The sequence below is a fragment of the Pristiophorus japonicus genome, chromosome 12 (assembly GCF_044704955.1).
Source record: "Pristiophorus japonicus isolate sPriJap1 chromosome 12, sPriJap1.hap1, whole genome shotgun sequence".
Classification (NCBI taxonomy): domain Eukaryota; kingdom Metazoa; phylum Chordata; class Chondrichthyes; family Pristiophoridae; genus Pristiophorus; species Pristiophorus japonicus.
In genome coordinates, this window is record NC_091988.1 from 180551614 (window position 1) to 180570473 (window position 18860).

Consider the following 18860-nt stretch of genomic DNA (forward strand, 5'->3'; position numbering starts at 1 on the left):
TATTTTTTATTCGTAGCCAATCTTTCCAATTCTTTGTCAAATCACAAACGTCAGAGGTCACCTTGCACACATCAAGGATCACTCTGCGCCAATGCTCTTAGCCAAAAGGCCGAGAGCCATTGCACCGTTCCTGGAAGTACTGCAATACCAGGTTCGTGCCATGGAGGTGGATGGGTCAGCAACCCCACACACCTCCGTGGAGGTAGATGGGTCAATCCACCCCACCCACCTTTCCAAAGATGCCGGGCACAATCTGGTATCTCACTTGCGTGGCTATTATTCAAATGTCAGCCTAGAAATGAAGTGTCAGTCAAATATTCTACTGCAGGGAGTCTTGCAACAGAGCCCCATCCTCGACTTTAGGGTGGAAGTGTAAAATCGGCTCCGGGTGTCTGAATTGTGAGGACGTGAAGTGCACACAGAGGCCCAGCCGCCTAGCCGAAGCCAGTAGTGCGGTGTGTTCCTGACAAAATGTTCTGTCCACTATCTCAAGTGGATACAAAAGAAGTGCACTGAAGTGGCTATGTGCTCCAGTCTCTGAAGTGGGGCTTAGAAGATTCTGAAAGCAGCATTCTGCAAAATAAAAGCAAAATACTGCAGATGCTGGAATCTGGAATAAAAACAGAAAATGCTGGAAATCTCAGCGGGTCAGGCAGCATCTGTGGCGAGAAACAGAGTTAACGTTTCGGATCGATGACCTTCGTTAGAACTGGAGAGGGTTCAGAAAGAACACATTCTTAAGATGCACTGAAAGGGGGAGGGGAAGAAAGAACAAAAGGGAAGGTCTGTGATAGGGTGGAAGAAAGGAGAGATTAGAGAGACAAAAGGGATGATGGGCCAAATTGAAATGATAATGCCAGGAGTTGGAAAAACATTAGTCAAGATAGGTTGTGAATGGCGGGATAATGACCAGCTGTCATTAGAGACAAGGAGAAAAAAATAAACAAGCTGGGGTGGGGGGGGAAGGGAGCCAAAGATTGGTAGCGGTTACACTCTGAAGTTGTTGAACTCGATGTTGAGTCTAGAAGACTGTAAAGTGTCTAAACAAAACATGAGGTGCTGTTTCTCGAGCCTGCGTTGAGCTTCATTGGAACAGTGCAGGAGACCGAGGACGGAGAGGTCAGAGTGGGAATGGAGTAGAGAATTAAAGTAACAGGCGACCGGAAGCTCAGGGTCCCATTTGCGGACTGAATGGAGATGCTCCACAAAGCGGTCACCCAATCTACACTTGGTCTCCCCAATGTAGAACAGACCACATCATGAGCAGCGAATACAGTATACTAAATTGAAAGAAGTACAAGTAAATCGCTGTTTCGCCTCGAAGGAGCATTTGGGGCACTGGATAGTGGGAAGGGAGGAAGTAAAAGGGCAGGTGTTGCATCTCATGTGCTTGCACAGAACGGTGCCGTGGGAAGGGGAGGGGGTGCTGGAGGTGACTGCGGAATGGACGAGTGTGTCGCGGACGGAGCAGTCCCTTCGGAATGCTGAGAGGGGAAGGGAGGGGAAGATGTGATTGGCGGTGGGATCACGCTGGAAGTGGTGAAAATGGTGGAGGATGATCCATTGAACGTGGAGGAAGTTGGGGTGAAAGGTGAGGACAAGATCATGATTCTGAGAGAGAGGGGAAGGGGTGAGGGCAGAGGTGTGGGAAATAGAATGGACATGGTCGAGGACCGTTAACCACGATGGAGGGGAATCCTCTGCTGAGGAAAAAGGAAGACATGTCAAAGGCACTAGTGTGAAAGGTGGCATTGTCAGAGCAGAGAAACTGGGAGAATGGAATGGAGTCCTTACAGGATGCGGGGTGGGAGGAAGTGTAGGTCAGGTAGCTGTGGGAGTTAGTGGGCTCATAGTGGATACTGGTCGAAAGCCTATCCCCAGAGATGGAGATGGAGAAGTAAAGGAAGGGAAGGGAAGAGTCGGCGATGGACAAAGTGAAGGTGAGGGAAGGGTGGAAATTGGATGCGAAGTGAATGACATTTTCACGTTTAGGGCGAGAGCAGGAAATGGCACCAATACAGTCATCAATGTACTGGAAAAAAAGAGGGAGGGGACTCGAGTAGGACTGGAACAAAGAATTTTCCACATATCCCACGAAAAGGCAGGCATAGCTAGCACCCATGCGGGTTCCTATAGCAACACCTTTAATTTGGAGGAAGTGAGTGGAGCTAAAGGAGAAGTTGTTCAATGTGAGAACAAGTTCATCCAGGCGGAGGAGGGTGGTGGTGGCTGGGGATTGGTTGGACCCCTCTCTGCTCCCCTCACTCACTCCAAACTACCTTCTTCAGAACTTGCAGCACTCTGCTCACTCAGGTCCAACCCCAACCTTGTCATCAAACCTGCTGACAAGGCTGGCACTGTTGTTGTTTGGCGAACCGACCTCTACCTTGCAGAGGCTAATCGCCAACTCTCTGACAGCTCCTCCTACCTCCCCCTGGGCCATGACTCCACTACTGAACATCAAGTCATCATTTCCCAGACCGTCACTATCCTCATCTCCTCTAGAGATCTTCCCTCCACAGCCACAAACCTCATAGTTCCCCAACTGCGCACAGCCCGCTTCTACCTCCTTCCCTGTTTATTTTTTTTCTCCTCGTCTCCAATGGCGGCTGGTTATTATCCCACCATTCACACCCTATCTTGACTAATGTTTTTCTAACTCCTGGCATTACCATTTCAATTTGGGCCATCATCTCTTTTGTCTCTCTAATCTCTCCTGTCTTCCAACCTGTCACAAACCTTCCCTTTTGTTCTTTCTTCCCCTCCCCCTTTCAATGCATCTTAAGAATATGTTCTTTCCGAACACTCTCCAGTTCTGACGTAGGGTCATCGACCCGAACGTTAACTCTGTTTTCTCTCTAAAGATGCTGCTTGTCCCATTGAGATTTCCAGCATTTTCTGTTTTTATTCCACAAAATAAGGATTTTTTACTAATACTGGTGATTTAAACTAATTTCTGCTTTTAAGACAACAAAGTGTATTAATTAAATTGGGAAGTGAACACATCACATTGGCAGGTGAACATACTGTGCCAAGAAGTAGTGCAATAAAATTCTCCACATTGAGAATTTGGGGTTATGGCTATGCCATCCACTGGAGGTGAGAGACTTAAGGGGAAAACTGGAAGACAGATAACGGTCAAGTTGCTGTCATACATCTCAACAACAACAACAACTTGTATTTATATAGCACCTTTAATGTAATAAAATGACCCAAGCCGCTTCACAGGAGTACCTCCACGATTTGAGAGCAGATTAGCACCAATCTGGAATGGGCAGTTTTCCAGTGAATACTGTGGAGAGGAGACCGAGGGAGGAGGAAGCAAGAAAAGTTTGTTAAATTAAATGTGATTATTTTTATTATTTCTCTTCCTTTATCATGCCCTTCCCCACATTTCTTACTTACTTTTCTCCTTCCCTTTTTGCTGCCCCTGCTCTATTCTCTGATCAGGTGTGAGAGGGAAGATAGGCAATCTATTCTCAGGATTGAATACTCTGCCTCAACAATATGCCTCAGCCCCAACCTTAGAACAAAAGCCCCTACTTTACCAATGTGATATTTTTTCTATTTCCCACCCCTGTACAGAGAGAATGCATGCAGTGATGTCGTACGAACACATCAAGTGTCCATATGTGAACTTCACCAATCACAAGTTCTACCCTCATACTGCATTTGGCCTCTTTACAATGTTGCTCTTTCCCATTCATTTGGATTTTGGAACTAGCCATTTCAGTCATCAGTTCAGCTCCAAGATAAGTGCATTTTGGTTGGTTCTGATTAAATTGAATGGCTGACTAGACGCCAAGTCAGTCATTCCCAGATTCAAATATTTTACCCTTTAAAAGTTAAGCATTGATGATCCCTAACTATAAGGATGTCGGCACAGTCATGGACTGTTGAGCTTTAGTGTGCTTTTAAATGGCTGCTCATTTGAAGCTTGCTGAACCAAGTCTGTGCCTGGGAGTAAAAGATAACAATTCCCACCAATGTATGCCACAGATTATTTGGTGATTGTAGCTCCTAAATATTGCCCAAGGCTTGTAGGAGTGAGCGTGTTACCATGCTCACATCAAGGCTGAAGAAAACTTTGCAATCTATGTGTGAATACCACATCAATAGAACCTTCAGTTTTGGTGACTGTTTTGAACAATGTGACACTACAGGACAAAGGTCTATCTTGAGAAATTACTCATCACAACAGTTTCTATTTTATTTCAAGAGCAAACAAGTATGAATTTGGAATACTACTGAATGACTGAATACATTTCACAATTTAGCAGAGGTGTACAGGTTTCAGCATAGCTTTAGTTTCAGAAAGAATCATGTAACTAAAATATAAATAAAGAGGAATATAAATGCCAGTTTATTTATTAACCACTAGCTATATTGAGAGAAGTCGCAATATAAAAAAGCTACAGTAAAATTTTTGTCAATCAATCTTCATCCATCCAGAGAATAATCATAAACAAAATAATACAACAATAAAATCATGACAAAAATCTTTTAACATCTTTGTGACCAAAGGAAATAAATGTTCTAGGAATAAATTATTAACAGCTCCCTGGATGACGAAGGAGTTAGAGAGTAGGATGAAGCAGATGTCAGTTTGATAATACAAGAGAGAATCATGCTGAATATGTAAAGTCAAGAGGAGAAGCGAAGAAGAAAATATAGGGGCAAAGAAACAATATGAGAATAGTTTGATGGCTAACGTAAAAGGGAATCCAAAGGTCTTCTATAAGGCATATTAATGTAAAAGAGTTGTCTGCCGAGCAGTGGGGCTGATTAGGGATTACAATGGAGAACTATTGGTGGAGGCAGAGGGGATGGCTGAGGTACTAAGTGAGGACTTTGTATCAGTGTTTACCAAGGAAGAGGACTTTGTCAAAGCAGCGTTAAACAAGGAGATTGTTGGGATACAAGATGAGATAAAAATAGATAAAGAGGAGGCACTATAAAGGTTGGGAGTGCTTAAAGTGTATATGTCACCCAGTCCAATTGGGATGCCTCCTAGGCTGCTGAGGAAAGTAAGGGTAGCAATTCATCATCATCATCATAGGCAGTCCCTCGGAATCGAGGAAGACTTGCTTCCACTCTTAACATGAGTTCTCAGGTGACTGAACAGTCCAATATGAGAACAACAGTCTCTGTCACAGATGGGACAAATAGTCATTGAGGGAAAGGGTGGGTGGGACTGGTTTGCCGCACGCTCTTTCCGCTGCCTGCGCTTGATTTCTGCATGCTCTCGGCGACGAGATTCGAGGAGTTCAGCGCCCCCCCCCCGGATGCACTTCCTCCAATTAGGGCGGTCTTTGGCCAGGGACTCACAGGTGTCGGTGGGGATGTTGCACTTTATCAGGGAGGCTTTGAGGGTGATCTTGTAACGTTTCCGCTGCCCACCTTTGGCTCGTTTGCCATGAAAGAGTTCTGAGTAGAGCGCTTCCTTTGGGAGTCTCGTGTCTGGCATGCAGACTATGTGGCTTGTCCAGCGGAGCTGATCAAGTGTGGTCAGTGCCTCAATGCTGGGGATGTTGGCCTGGACGAGGACGCTAACATTGATGCGTCTGTCCTCCGGTAGCAATTGCGAAGGTGCTGACCACAATTTTCCAATCCTCCTTAGATATAGGCTTGGTGCCAGAGGACTGGAGGATTGAAATTGTTACATCTTTGTTCAAAAAAGGTGACAATTACAGGCCAGTCACTCCAACTGGTGGCCAGGGCCATCGGAGGGAGCAGCACGCTAAGGCCCGGCCCGGATATCGGTGCGGTCCCGGCCTGCAAGACCATCAGCAGGCCGGGGCCATTGGAGGGAGCAGCGTGTGGCAGCAGGAGGGCGACGGCTATGAAGCCAGATGGCTGATTGCAGTGCGGGCAGGCACAGCAGGAGGGGTGAAGGAGCAGCAAAAGTCCGGAGAGGGAAGTGACCGGGGCCCAGGAGAGGTGTGAATCTGGGGCCCAGAAGAGGCGAGGGTCCAGGGGCAGCACAGGCCAGCCCACACTGCGATATGTGTGCACGCTCGGTCTGTGCAGCAGAGCTGGTCTCCAGTTAGTCTTGGGTAATCCTTGCCACTGGACCAAGTCCTAGCGCTGTCAAGCCCGTGTGGTGGCTGGTGTGCAATGGCCACCATGCGTAAAAAAATCCAAGTACAGGCATCTTCCACCCTTCACGATGTAGTTTGGGATCTGGAATATTAGGTCCTTCATTGAAACAACTGTGAACTCATCCGTTTTTGGCGTGGAAGCAAGTCATCCTCGCTTCGAGGGACTGCCAATGATGATGGATGAGTCACTTTAACATTGGTGGTGGGGAAACTTTTAGAAACAATAATCTGAGAGAACATTAACACCCACTTGGACAAGCATGGACTAATAATGGAGAGCCAGCATGGATTTGTTAAGGGCAAATTGTGTTTGACTAACTTGATCAAGTTTTTTGACAAGGTACAGAGAGGGTGGATGAGGGCAGTACATCTGAAGTTGTGTATATGGATTTTCAAAAGGAGTAGCACATATTATGCTTGTTAGCAAAACTGAAACTCATTGGATAAATGTGGCAGTAGTAGCATGGATACAAAACTGGCCAAGAGATAGAAAACAGAGAGCTATGGTGAATGGCTATTTTTCGGTCTGGAGGGCAGTATACAGTGGAGTTCCCCAAGGTTCAGCACTAGAACCGCTGTTGTCTTTGATATACATTAATGACTTAGACTAGGGAGTACAGGACACAATATCAAAATTTGCAGATGACACAAAACTTGGAAGTGTAGCAAACAGCGACAAAGTTAGTAATAGACTTCAAAAGGACATAGGCAGGCTAGTGGAATGGGCAGTCACATGGTAGATGAAATTCAATGTAGAAAAGTGAGGTGAAACATTTTGGTAGGCAGAATGAGGAGAGAAAATACGAGTTCAATGGTACAATTTTAAAGAGTTTGCAAGAACAGAAAGACAAAAAAACAAAAGGGCGTTTGCGCACAAATCTTTGAAGATAGTAGATCAGATTACATAAGAACATACGAATATAAGAATTAGGAACAGGAGTAGGCCATCTAGCCCCTTGAGCCTGCTCCGCCACTCAACAAGATCATGGCTGATCTGGCCGTGGACTCAGCTCCACTTACCCGCCCGCTCCCCATAACCCTTATTTCCCTTATTGGTTAAAAATCTATCTATCTGTGATTTGAATATATTCAATGAGCTAGCCTCAACTGCTTCCCTGGGCAGAGAATTCCACAGATTCACAACCCTCTGGAAGAAGAAATTCCGTCTCAACTCGGTTTTAAATTGGCTCCCCCGTATTTTGAGGCTGTGCCCCCTAGTTCTAGTCTCCCCTACCAGTGGAAACAACCTCTCTGCCTCTATCTTGTCTATCCCTTTCATGATTTTAAATGTTTCTATAAGATCACCCCTCATCCTTCTGAACTCCAACGAGTAAAGACCCAGTCTGCTCAATCTATCATCATAAGGTAACCCTCTCATCTCCGGAATCAGCCGAGTGAATCGTCTCTGAACCCCCTCCAAAGCTAGTATATCCTTCCTTAAGTAAGGTGACCAAAACTGCATGCAGTACTCCAGGTGCAGCCTAACCAATACCCTGTACAGTTGCAGCAGGACCTCCCTGCTTTTGTACGCCTTCCTGATTACCTGCTGCACCTGCAAACTAACTTTTTGGGATTCATGCACAAGGACCCCCAGGTCCCTCTGCACCGCAGCATGTTGTAATTTCTCCCCATTCAAATAATATTCCCTTTTACTGTTTTTTTTTCCTAAGGTGGAAGACCTCATATTTTCCGACATTGTATTCCATCTGCCAAACCTTAGCCCATTCGCTTAACCTATCTAAATCTCTTTGCAGCCTCTCTGTGTCCTCTACACAACCCACTTTCCCACTAATCTTTGTGTCATCTGCAAATTTTGTTACACTACACTCTGTCCCCTCTTCCAGGTCATCTATGTATATTGTAAACAGTTGTGGTCCCAGCACCGATCCCTGTGGCACACCACTAACCACCGATTTCCAACCCGAAAATGACCCATTTATCCCGACTCTCTGCTTTCTGTTGGCCAGCCAATTCTCTATCCATGCTAATACATTTCCTCTGACTCCACGTACCTTTATCTTCTGCAGTAACCTTTTGTGTGACACCTTATCGAATGCCTTTTGGAAATCTAAATACACCACATCCATCGGTACACCTCTATCCACCATGCTCGTTATATCCTCAAAGAATTCCAGTAAATTAGTTAAACATGATTTCCCCTTCATGAATCCATGTTGCGTCTGCTTGATTGCACTATTTCTATCTAGATGTCCTGCTATTTCTTCCTTAATCATAGCTTCAAGCATTTTCCCCACTACAGATGTTAAACTAACCGGCCTATAGTTACATGCCTTTTGTCTGCCGCCTTTTTTAAACAGAGGCGTTACATTAGCTGCTTTCCAATCCGATGGTACCTCCCCAGAGTCCAGAGAATTTTGGTAGATTATAACGAATGCATCTGCTAAAACTTCCGCCATCTCTTTTAATACCCTGGGATGCATTTCATCAGGACCAGGGGACTTGTCTACCTTGAGATCCATTAGCCTGTCCAGCACTACCCCCCTCGTGATAGTGATTGTCTCAAGGTCCTCCCTTCCCACATTCTCGTGACCATCAGTTTTTGGCATGGTTTTTGTGTCTTCCACTGTGAAGACCGAAGCAAAATAATTGTTTAAGGTCTCAGCCATTTCCACATTTCTCATTATTAAATCCCCCTTCTCATCTTCTAAGAGACCAACATTTACTTTAGTCACTCTTTTCCATTTTATATATCAGGAAAAGCTTTTACTATCTGTTTTTATGTTTTGCGTAAGTTTACTTTCGTAATCTATCTTTCCTTTCTTTATTGCTTTCTTAGTCATTCTTTGCTGTTGTTTAAAATTTTCCCAATCTTCTAGTTTCCCACTAACCTTGGCCACCTTATATGCATTGGTTTTTAATTTGATACTCTCCTTTATTTCCTTGGTTATCCACGGCTGGTTATCCCTTCTCTTCCAGCCCTTCTTTTTCACTGGAATATATTTTTGTTGAGCACTATGAAAGAGCTCCTTAAAAGTCCTCCACTGTTCCTCAATTGTGCTACCGTTTAGTCTGTGTTTCCAGTCTACTTTAGCTAACTCTGCCCTCATCCCACTGTAGTCCCCTTTGTTTAAGCATAGTATACTCGTTTGAGACACTACTTCCTCACCCTCAATCTGTATTACAAATTTAACCATACTGTGATCACTCATTCCGAGAGGATCTTTTACTCGGAGATTGTTTATTATTCCTGTCTCATTACGCAGGACCAGATCTAAGATAGCTTGCTCCCTTTGTAGGTTCTGTAACATACTGTTCTAAGAAACAATCCCGTATGCATTCTATGAATTCCTCCTCAAGGCTACCCCATGCGATTTGATTTGACCAATCGATATGTAGGTTAAAATCCCCCATAATTACTGCTGTTCCTTTTTCACATGCCTCCATTATTCCCTTGATTATTGTCCGCCCCACCGTGAAGTTATTATTTGGGGGCCTATAAACTACACCCACCAGTGACTTTTTCCCCTTACTATCTCTAATCTCCACCCACAATGATTCAACATTATGTTCATTAGAGCCAATATCGTCTCTCACAACTGCCCTGATATCATCCTTTATTAACAGAGATACCCCACCTCCTTTCCCTTCTTGTCTATCTTTCTGAATTGTCAGATACCCCTGTATGTTTAATTCCCAGTCTTGGCCACCCTGCAACCACGTTTCTGTAATGGCCACCAAATTATACCCATTTGTAATGATTTGTGCTGTCAACTCATTTACTTTGTTTCGAATGCTGCGTGCGTTTAGGTAAAGTGTTTTAATACTAGTTTTTAAACCATGATTTTTAGTTTTGACCCCTCCTGCAGCCCTTTTATATTCATACATATTGTCCCTTCCTATCACCTTATGGTTTACACTTACCCCAGTGCTACTCTGCTCTGTTGCCTCCTGCCTTTTGCATCCTTTCTTGGGGTTCTGTTCATCTGAGCTCTCACCCACTCTAACTAGCTCAGAGCCCTCTCCTGGGTTCCCATCCCCCTGCCAAGCTAGTTTAAAGCCCTCCCAACCGCACTATCAAAACCACCCGCGAGAACATTGGTCCCGTCTCTGTTGAGGTGTAACCTGTCCGACTTGTACTGGTCCCACATACCCCAGAAGCGGTCCCAATTGTTCAGGAAGCTAAAGCCCTCCCTCCTACACCAATGCCCCAGCCACATATTTATCTGACTAGCCTGTCTATTTCTACCCTCACTAGTACGTGGCACTGGCAGTAATCCCGAGATTACCACCTTTGAGGTCCTGGCTTTCAATCTTACTCCTAGCTCCCTAAACTCAGCTTTCAGGACCTCACCCCTCTTTCTACCTGTGTCGTTGGTACCAATGTGGACCACAACCACTGGCTGTTCCCCTTCCCTCCCCAGAATGCCCTGCAGTCGCTCAGTGACATCATTGACCCTTGCACCAGGGAGGTAACACACCATCCTGATGTCACTTTTGCTGCCGCAGAAGCGCCTATCTGCTCCCCTAACTATTGAATCTCCTATCACTATAGCCCATCCCGTCTTCTTCCTTCCCCCCTGTGCAGCTGAGCCACCCACGGTGCTGTGGACTTGGCCCTGGCTGCACTCCCCAGAGGCATCACCGCCCTCGCCAGTAGTCAGAATAGAGTATCGGTTGGACAGTGGGATAACCTCAGGGGACTCCTGCACTACCTGCCTCGCCATACTCTTGTGTGCGACGGTCACCCATTCCCTATCCTCCTGTACCCTTTTAATCTGTGGGGTGACCAACGCCTGAAATGAGCTATCCACGTACCTCTTGTTCTCTCGGATGCTCCTTAGTGCCTCCAGTCCTCGCTCAAGCTCCGAGACTTAACAAAGCAGTTAGTAAAGCATATGGGATCCTCGACTTTATAAATAGAGTCCTGGAGTACAAAAGCCAGTAAGTTATGCTAAACCTATATAAATCACTAGTTTAGCCCTAGCTGGAATATTGAATTCAATTCTGGGCACCACACTTTTGGAAGGACCTGAAGGCTTTGGAGAGGGTACAGAATAAATTTACTGAAATACTTCCAGGGGTTACAGTTATATGGCTGGACTGGAGAAGCTAGGATTGTTCTCCTTAGTGCAGAGAAGGCTAAGGGGAGATTTGATAGAGGTATTTAAAATCATAACGGGTTTAGGGAGACTAAATAAAGAGAAACTGGTTCCAATGGCTGAAAGATCGACATGAAAAAACCTTTTTACTCAACGAGTGGTTAGGATCTGGAATACACTGCCTGATGGGGTGGTGGATACAGATTCAATAATCGCCTTCAAAAGGAAATTGGATAAATACTTGAAGAAGAAAAAATTGCAGAGATATGGGATAAGAATGGGGAAAAAGGGTCGAACTGATTGCTCTTCGAAAGAGCCGGCACAGACTCAATGGGCTGAATGGCCACCTTCTGTGCTGTACTAGTCTATGGTTCTATGATTTCTTAATGGTGCTTGATGTTACCCACATCTTTCACTATAGATGAAGTAACTCCAAGATTTGTAGAGTTGTTTCAGCTGTATCAAAAGGGATGCGTAAGAACTCTTGCCATTTTGGCCGCAGAGTCTCTTTCCCACATGTACATTGGGGCAGGTACAATTCAATTTGTCACGTCAATCAGATTTATTTGCTTCTAGGCATAGAACGAATAGGTACTGCAATTGCAAACAACTGTTATCTGCAGCAATACAGTCAAACATAAATGTTATCACTACTACTGCCAGACCATGTGCATACAATAATCCGTGCCCAACATTATTAAGTTGCCTGAATATGTACAAGTACTGCAAACACTCTTCAGCCAAGGCAATTACGATAGTATATAATTTAGGAAAAGACAAGCCAGAGGAATTAATGAGCAACATTTTTTTCCACAGTTGACAGCACACAATTATTAGCTAAAAGATAACAGTTGATTCAAACAGTGAATGGTTCTAAGTGAAATACTGCTTCTGATTTTTGTATTTTTTAAATAAAATGGTATCTTACAGACTCCTGTCCCTCACCGGACAGAAATACTAAACAGCTTTTGTACAGTGCTAATTTTTTCTTAATGCTCGTGTAATGTTTTGCCGTATCAACGCTATTGCCCCCTAAGACTCCTGGAATGGGTATGGGAATTTCTCCTGCCACTAAGTAATTCAATGGTTGCAGTGCAAAATTTTGCTCAAAATATATTTAAACTAAGATTTGCATCTCTGTCCCATTACCTTTTCTAGATTCTGCCATTTGAAATACAAACAGAAAATGCTGGAAATACTCAGCAGGTCAGGCAGCATTTGTGGTTTCTCTCTGCACAGACGCTGCCTGACTGCTGAGTATTTCCAGCATTTTCTGTTTTTATTTCAAATTTCCAGCATCTGCAGTGTTTTGCTTCTGCCATTTGAAAATTGGCCTTTAGAGCAATGCTGGACAACATTGTTTTTAGCATCAGTACCAGATCTGATATAAGTAATTAATTAATTGTGGTAGGTGACCTTCCAGAACAATACTCTTTGTACTGCTTTGATCCCATATTAGCTTTCTGATTTCAGGGATAAACTCAATTAAACCTAATCATTTCCTGAAAATGGTGAATTTTCAAATCAGAGTCAAACCTAATAAAACCCAGAAACATCAGCATCGCGTACTGCTGTACTGGGGCAATGAGTGTAACCACTTCCCTTGCTTGGCACAGAGAGTACCTCATCTTCTTTCCATGCTGATGAGCACAATCAACAGAGAGTGCGCCTTCAATTACCTGTTTCATGTCCATTAGATGAGGGAGGAGACATTGATGATGTGGCTCATGACGCATGTGAATTCCTTTTAGTTGTAAACGTATTTTATTTGCTTTTATTATGTTATTTTGTTGCTTCCAGAATTGTTTTGCTAATTAAAACTGAAGTTTCATTTTTGACTCAAAAATGCATATATTTACTCACAGCTGGTCATACCACTTTTTGACCCGAATTTAGGAAAACAATGAAAGCTGCTACTCAAACTGAAGCAATAAGATGAAAACATTTCCTCAATGTGCTATGAAACAAACTCTTTGGCACATTTACAATTGTACTGCACACAACTCAGAGGAAATTGTCCCCAAATATGGTGCAAGATTTGTCTAAAATACTGCCATCTAGTGGTTACTGGTGAAAGGCACACTTGTATTATTCTGTGAAGTTGACCTGATGGTGATACCCTCAGTGAAAGGAATAAGACTCAAATAAAGAAAAGGGAATGTTTGTAACATTAGAAATATGGTTGTGTTACTTTTAGACAATCTATTGATGGATGTAGCTGTTCAAAAATGTAATTTTTTGTTCATGATAATAGTTTCATAGTATGATTCTCTAATTAGGTTGCTATAATAGTTATTGTGTAAGGACTGAAAACTGATCATCATTGTTATACTGGACACGAATTAAATGTATTATAGTTTTATGTATATTACTTATTATTCACAAGATAAATACAAATCAGGAAGGACATTCATCCAGTCCTCACTTTATGGCATCCTATTGTTTCTTAAACAATTCTAAGTTTTTTGCCTCCACTACTCACCATTCCATTTATTGATCGATCTTTGTATAAAGAACTTCCTGATACCATTCCTAAATTTCGTTTTACTAGTTTGAATTATGTCCCCTTGTAGATTGTAGATTTTGCACGTGTATAAATAATTCCACTTGAGAAAAATACAGTATGACATTCAAACAGGTTAACAGACAGAAATAGTACAGTTTATGTGGAACAAGGGACAAATGGTACAGAGAGCGTAATGCTTAGACTTAATGTGTCACTATGTTTCAGTTGGAAGCTACCTGCACCTGCCCATATTGCCAACAGAAATGTGCACCGCGTACAAGTGGGGCAGAGATCTGGTATAGTGAGTCTCTGTCCCTTTTACTGTCCCCATTTGCCCTTGCTTACCAGTTTATAACTGACACAAAAACTGGCAACCTATTTTTCCAGGGAATAGGGGTAACAATACCTCTCATTGTTGAGTCTAGCTATGTCTGTTGACAATAATTGTACTAGTGATGATTTCCTCTGTTCAGTATTTCTAGTGAAACACCAAATCAGGAGAATCCTTGCTGCCAAAAATGTGAAATGTGTGGCAATGCATTGCTTACTGAAATACCCTGACAATTAGGAGGATTTTTTAGTGGGATATGAAGTGCAGCAGTTCTTTTAAAACTGAATAGCACGATGTATGTCAGTGCACTGTGCAGAGATAGTACTTAGGGAACAATGGCCACATGCTGCTAGGGTTCATAGGTAAAACAATTTGACTATAACTTGGCCCCAAACTGGTTATATGACATCTATTGTTATGCAATCACAAAAGTGAGTTTCTATTTAAAAATCATCTTGTCCAAAATTCAATCCCCCAAGGATCTATTACTTGTACTACCCAAACTGAATCAGTGACACGGAATTTCCCATTGTCACATAATGATTGCAACAGAAGTTAAAGGTATTCAGATTAGAATCACACATTTTTCACAGTCCTTTCGACTTGCTTTTCTTGAAAAGTAGATCTTGATTTTATACTTCATTTGATGTTTTTAATATGTCATATGTAATATGTCAGCCAGTGGCTCAGTGGGTAGCACACTCGCCTCTGAGTCAGAAGGTTGTGTGTTCAAGTTCCACTCCAGAGAATTGAGCACATAAATCTAGGCTGACATTCCAATGCAGTACTGAGGGAGTGCTGCACTGTCGGAGGCGCCATCTTTTGGATGAGATGTTAAACTGAGGCCCTGTCTTCTCTCTCAGATGGATGTCAAAGATCCCACGGCACTATTTTGAAGAAGAGCATGGGAGTTATCCCCGGTGTCCTGACCAATATTTATCCCTCATTCAACATAACAAAAACAGATTATTTGGTCATTATCACATTGTTGTATGTGAGAGCTTGCTTTGTGCTAATTGACTGATGTGTTTTCTACATTACAACAGTGACTACAGTCCAAAAAGTACTTTATTGGCTGTAAAGCACTTTGAGACGTTCTGGTGGTCATGAAAGGTCATATAAAGGCAAGTCTTTCTTTCTAAAAATAATTCATTTTCATGATTTTACTATTTTTCCCACTTTAGTCACTATTCCTTCAGGTATTTTTCACTTAATAAGTTAAACACTCAAATTTATTTCTTCAGAGGATTCTAACTAGAATCAGAAGGTGCTCTTTGTGATCCTGAAGAATTCTGCATGTGTAACTTTGATAAACTTAATCAAATCCTGCAGTAGCAAGTTATCCCCACTTCCTGAGCAGATAAACTACAGGTTTCTTTCTGTTTTAAGAAGATGGCATCAGTGTCTGAATTGCGTCAAATGAAAGAGAAAGGTTACCCTGCACACTGTACCATTTGCTGTGGATTCGAGAGAGGGAGAAAAATGGAGGAAGTCAACATTTAAATTTGTTGGGCTGTACTAGTCCTCCATTTCCACTAGAGGGAAACAAATATCTCTGTTACCAATTATCGCAGCAAACATGTAGCCATTTCCCTTGGCTCAGTCAGTTATTGCATTCATAAGATTTGTGTGCTCCAGATCACAGTACACCAAATGCTTGTTATCACACAAACGTTTAATTTTATAACCTCACTAGAGCTGTCTTCCCATGATTCATTTTAAGAATAATTGAATCAGTTCACACTCATTCTCGTCATCAATAGCCGTAACCATAGCAACTGCCTTGTTGTAACTGCCTGAATGAATTCTGAAGCATCAACAAAATCTGGCCGTAATTTAAAGAGAGCCTCTGAGCAAGTGCAATTGCAAAGATCTTGTGTACAAGGCTCTGTAACTTGTGGGAGGGTTCATTATTATTGGTGGAGATACATTCGGGCGTAGGGATCAATAGACGATTGCAAAAGATCGAGGAGCTATGGGCATATTACACTTACGTGCGTAACTCACTTACGCCCAAAATTCCGTGATGCTTTAGCCTGCGTATTTGATTTGGCCCAGATTGCGCGTGTATCTGGGTGCAAATACACAGGAAATTCCAGACCTACGTAATTAACTATTGTGGAAACTGCTCCCAGTGATTTTTGTCTTCCCCAGGAAATTCTTCTGGCCCTGGATTGTACAGGAACTGGGAAGGACATTCAAAAGCCAGAAAGCATATTTCCAGACCCAGCGCGCTGGCCCAGCATTTTCCAGTCACCAAAGTGACAAATAAATGTACTCCCATCACAAAATGGTTAAAAGGGACCACTACCAACAGCACGGTTAAAATTTCTTCCAGCCACTTCTTTCACATTTTCACAGCACATTAAAATACAACTTACTCAATATATGTTGGGGGAGAGCGAAATCTGAGAAGCCGCCAACTAATGACAAACAATTATACTTGCAATGAAAACGGAAAATGCTGGAGATACTCCGCTGAGGTCATCGACCTGAAACGTTAAGTCTGTTTCTCTCGCCACAGATGCTGCCTGACTTGCTGAGTATCTCCAGCATTTTCTGTTATTATTTCAGATTTCGAGCATCTGCAGTATTTTGCTTTTGTTGGAGTTTTACTTGTATTTGCTGAACAATCAGGTCCCAGCCAGACAATACCATATTTACAGTGTTTGGCTCCAATGTTGCAAAATGGGCGTGACATTGGGTGCATCTTTGGCTCTAACTTCCAGGTTGTACCTATGGAAGAAACTCCAGACCTAAATGTTTAGAGAGTTTAGAAAAGTGAGTCTCTGCTCTCTAAGTATATAAATTAATGTTGGTTAAGGTTAAAATGTGCCTTGGGTGTCCACTGGATCCCTTGTGCACTTTGTAAACCAGTTTTACATTCTTTGCAGTGTCAAACCAAAGCATGTGAAACCCTCTTCTGGCCAGACCTTGACTCCGGATTTGCACTGCAAGTTTCACAGCAGTGGGGAGCTGAAATCACTTCATACCAATGCTAAACCTGTATTGTAAATGCATCCTTAGACAACTTTCCTTGACTGTATTCTCTACATAATATTGAAACAGATGTAGTTTGTGAACCAAATTCACAACGGAAAGGGTAGCTTCCAGCAAAAGAATTAGAACAAGCTAGTTAGATTCATATTACAGTATATGCTTTTCAAGTTGAAAAAACCCTGCTGAAAAAGCATTTATATGCCATTATCCTGATAAATGCAAATTACTTCTTCTTTGGCGGTCCTTCATATCGAGGATGACTTGCTTCCACACCATAAAGGGATGAGTTCACAGGTGTTTCAATGAAGGACCTAATATTCCAGGTCCCGAACTGCATATTGAAGGGTGGAAGATGCCTGTGTGTGGATTTTTTTAACATGTGGTGACCGTTGCACACCAGCCACCACACGGGCTTGACAGAGCTAGGTCTTGGTCCAGTGGCAAGGATTAACTAAGACGACTGGAGACCAGCTCTGCTGCACGGAACTAGTGCGCACACATATCGCAGTGTGGGCTGGCCCATGCTGCCCCTGGGCCCTCGTCTCTCCTGGGCCCCGATCTCGCTCCGTTCCTCTGTTACGGTCATTCGCCGCACCTCTGCTGTACCTGGGCCCCGCTGAAGTTCCTGCCCACACTCCAATCGACAACCTGGGTTTTGTCACAATTACGAACCGGGTCCTCGATTACCTTGTATAGTGTGAAATAGTACATCATCATAGGCAGTCCCTCGAAAACGAGGAAGACTTGCTTCCACTCTATAAGTGACTTCTCAGATGACTGTACAGTCCAATACAGGAATTACAGTCTCTGTAACAGGTGGGGCAGACAGTGGTTGATGGAAAGGGTGGGTGGGAAGTCTGGTTTGCCGTACATTCCTTCTGTGCCTGCGCTTGTTTTCTGCATGCTCTCGGCGATGAGACTCGAGGCGCTCAGCGCCCTCCCGGATGCACTTCCTCCACTTAGGGCGGTCTTTGGCCAAGAATTCCCAGGTGTCGGTGGGGATGCTGCACCTTATCAAGGAGGCTTTGAGGGTGTTCTTGAAGCGTTTCCTCTGCCCACCTGGGGCTCGCTTGCCGTGTAGGAGTTCCAAGTAGAGCACTTGCTTAAGGAGTCTTGTGTTGGGCATGCGGATGATGTTGCCCGCCCAATGAACTGGTCAAGTGTGGTCAGTGCTTCGACGCTGGGGATGTTGGCCTGATCGAGAACACTGACGTTGGTGTGTCTATCCTCCCAGTGGATTTGCAGGATCTTGTGGAGACAGCGCTGATGGTACTTTTCCAGTGCTTTGAGGTGTCTGCTGTACATAGACCACATCTCTGAGCCATATAGTGTGAAAAAGTAGAGTTATATTGTGACAAATAACTTCTTTCTCCATCACGCTTCCCTACGCTGCTATCATAATTCCAGTAGGAGTGGGGCAGAACAGCCACAAAGTAGTCCATGACCCAGATATGCTCCTGGCCTAGACAGGAGTTATCAATGGCCTGGTATGGTAACTGGCCTGGAAGGGTTGTGGCCAAGGTGGGGACTCCCTGGGAGTTGTCACATCCCAGGCAACTATTCGGCCTGGCTAATTTTCAGAGGCCGATTCACTAAGACGAAACAAGTATACCAATCTCTTCAATGACATTTTTGGGGCTGGATATGAAAGACTTGCATATGCGAAAAGTTGATAGGCAAAAGTGGGTTGAGGAGGCCATCATGTAATTTTTATAGAGACTGGACACCCCTTCAGACCAGCAGAAGACAGACAATTTTCTGGCCTGTTAAAGGCAGACAGGCACCTGAGACGTGGCCATTATGGCATGAGTGCCCACTAGGTGTGTGTAAATGTCAGCAGTGGAAATCCCCAGTAGGCACAA

At 43.6% G+C, this 18860-nt stretch overlaps 1 protein-coding gene across 5 annotated transcripts in view; it reads right to left on the bottom strand.

Annotated features, from left to right (window-relative positions):
• Positions 1-18860, bottom strand: part of LOC139277576 (rho GTPase-activating protein 18-like) — a 174896-nt gene that overhangs the window by 82252 nt on the left and 73784 nt on the right. The gene's annotated exons all lie outside the window — the stretch shown is intronic.